The 3,218-nt window shown below is 42.4% G+C and overlaps 1 pseudogene; it reads right to left on the reverse strand.

Moving 5' to 3' along the window:
* Positions 1–1,042: 1,042 nt before the first annotated feature.
* Positions 1,043–1,160, reverse strand: LOC129410476 (5S ribosomal RNA; annotated as a pseudogene).
* Between the last annotated feature and the right edge of the window lie 2,058 nt (positions 1,161–3,218).

Here is a 3,218-nt window from a genome sequence, read left to right on the forward strand (position 1 = left end):
GCACTGAGACTTTTGACTGAGACAAAAAGTGACTGAGACACACAGTGGAAATGTTGCTGCAGCAAAACTTGAATTTAGTATTTCTCTCTCTGTCTCTGTCTAACACTTTTCCCAGACACTTGGTTCTACTAAATCCCTCCTCTTTTATTTTAGTGTATATTTTTATCTTAAAAGTTACTTGGTGGGGCTTTAGTTTCCATCCAATTTTGAATTTGAATTTTATTTGTGTGTAGGATGAGGCCCTTGAGATGTTTCACCATCTCGTTTTCGAGGGGGTCCTCCTCCCCATCCATTTTCTTCCACTTATCTAAGCAGGAACTCCCAGACTTCCTTCACCCCGGGCACTTCCTGCAACTCTTCCGGGGGGACCCCAACGCGTCCTTGATGTCAATGAGTGGAATTTATAATAGAATTTTGTTGTTGTTGTTTAAACATGTTGTGTCCAAACTCAACTCTTTAGCTGAAAAATCTGACCTTCCAAAATGTTCAAATACATGGAAACATCATAATCCAGCTTTAGTACAGTCGGCATATATGTGTTGTAGCGCTCATTAGGAAATATTAAAGGATCAGAATTGTACTTGAGGATTTTTTAAACTTTTTGTAGTCGTCATAATAAGTGAAATAGACTGAAAATTCAAACAGAGAACCTGCTATATTTATAACGATGTGATATGGACATTGTGTTTACCAAGATTGTGATATTTATTTCAATTGTGCAGTACAGCACTACTAAAACTGCTAAGTTAAATTTATGTGACATTTGATCATACAGATTTGGTTACTGTGGACAGTGAGTCCTTTTTTTTTCCTACTCTGACTACTGGACTTTACAGAGCATTATTCATTCACTCCATACCCGGTGGGGGTAAGCAATTATTTTAGCCACAACTGCACTTGGGCAGAATGACGGAAGCAAGGCTGCCAATCTGCGCCATTGGTCCCTCTGACCATCACTCATGCACACAACACTTTCATACTAGGCAATGTGGGTGAAGTGCATTGCCTAAGGACACAACAACAGTTTTTTACAACTGGTGCCCCCCTGTGGCACCTGATTTTCCCAGTGGTCTCCCATCCAAGTACTAACCAGGCCCAGCCTTGCTGTGCTTCTGAGATCTGACGAGATCAGGCTTTGACAAGCTGGTATGGCCAAATAATAATAACAAGAAGTTGTGCCACATGTTTTCTATTGTTTACCTTGTGTGAGTTTTGGAACATAGCAGTAGTTCTTTGTTCAGCTTTCAGTTTTTCAGTATTGTGGGACTCTACTGACAGTATAGTGACTGTACTGTCAGTCCCTGTCAGTGACCTCCTCATGTTTCCTGGCACACTGCTTTTTTGGAGGTAGCCTATTGCTCGTTGCCCCTCCTTTTCACATCTGAATCAGTGAGTACGTGTTCAGTCTCTTGGGTGACACACTTTTGACTCTTTCCTTTAACCTCAGGTTTTGAACTTGGCTGTTTTGAGGCAGGGACAGTGGCAGAGAGAGTGAACGAGTGGAAACTTTTACTTAGAGAGGACACCTGAGCTGTCATTTCTTCTATAGCAGCACAATTGGCATGGACATCAGTTTGTATTGCATTAACATTGACAGGTTTTGTGTTTTGATTTTGCCCCAGTCTTCTCTGTCACTCTGTATCTTCATTAATATCTTTTGTGATGAGCTCCAAAATGGAGTCATCTGTGACACCCAGATCTGAAATATGAGGTTTAAGGTCTCGTCTGACAAGTGAACATTTTTCATTCATACCTTGATACAGTGAATGAAGGAACACACCTTGTACCAACTGACTGTAGTAATGAAAAACACTGCTGTTTTTAGATGCAATCAGCACACGCTGTATTAGAACCATAAGCCTATACATATATATATATTTATTTGTCATGTTGTTTAGCACTGCTCAGCTCCTGAAATAATTCAGTGCAGTTTTTCTCCCTTAGTTGTGCCTTTAAAGAACGTTTAAACTCAGATACAGTAAAGCTATCTTTAGTGACAAGCATGTCTTTAAAGGTACAAGGGACCAGAGAGTCTACATGGGCGCACCTCCGAGCCTGTCCCGACAGTGAGTCCTAGTTCAGTCCTGGTTTAGTCCTCCTGTTTCAGTCCTGGAACCAGTCCTAAGCTAGTCCTGGGTTAGTCCTGGGTTACTCCTGGTTTAGTCCTGGTTCAGTCCGTGGCATATGCAGTGCAAAAGTGCAGCATCTCAGTCAATGTTTCTTCTGCTCAATAAATAATGGCAGTGAAGTGATGACAGTCAAGTCGTGTCTGTGAATTTGTATTTGTACTGAAGAAAGCCTAACCATTTAATGTCGTGGAATGTTAAAGGGTCCGGGCGGCTGCGGGTTTAACTTTGTTATAATCACACGTTAATGGGTGTGTGTGGTGCTGTACTGCGCGGGTCTCCAAAAATGGACCCGTGCAGAACTCTGCATAACATTACAACCCAAGTGACATGAATCCAGGTAACTGACATATTAACATTTGTACATATTTGCAATATCACTGTAAATACACCTTTTTTAACAGTTTTAACTTTTCACCTTTACATAAATAAATTACTGTTTTATCTCTAACTTTAAGTTGTATAGATATTTATATTTTTAACCATAAACCCATGAAATACAAGCAGGTAAGCTATGGTATGTCAGTCTATGGTCAAACTTACATTTTCTTGTGTAACTCTTTTTGTGTCTCTTGTGGTGTCGTGTGGGGGGTGCTCTGGGAGTATGGGGTTTGGGGCCCTTTGCTAAGAGCTGTCTGGTCCCTGTATGACTGGAGCAGGAGCTGTGTTCACATTGCCGGCAGTAAGTCAGACCTGTTCCCGGTGCATGTTGGACTTGTGAGGGTTTCTTTCTGCCTCTCCTACCCCTCCTTTCCCTGCTCCCTCTTCCCTTCTCTCACCTTATTTGGTTTTTCCTGGGCGGGTCCCCAAATCATCTCACCTGCTGAGCTCCACTCCTGATCCTCGTCAGTAATCATCTCCGGCAATAAAAGACCTGCTGACCTGCTCTCCAGTGCCAGATCGTTCCGTCAACCAAGTGGTGAACTACTCAGGCTTTTTTGGTTTTTGAGCATTTTGAAGGTTTTTGGCTTTTACCTGTTTACTTTTGTCCGTTCCCCAGTTCAACCGTTTTGGAGCCAGCCTCATCCCGTTACCACCTGTTCCGCAAGCCTCTGGTCAGCCTCTTCACCTTTGCACTTCAGCCAACCTGGA

This window comes from Boleophthalmus pectinirostris, unplaced genomic scaffold (genome assembly GCF_026225935.1).
Source record: "Boleophthalmus pectinirostris isolate CB_2022bp ecotype Guang Dong unplaced genomic scaffold, ASM2622593v1 HiC_scaffold_22, whole genome shotgun sequence".
NCBI lineage: Eukaryota > Metazoa > Chordata > Actinopteri > Gobiiformes > Gobiidae > Boleophthalmus > Boleophthalmus pectinirostris.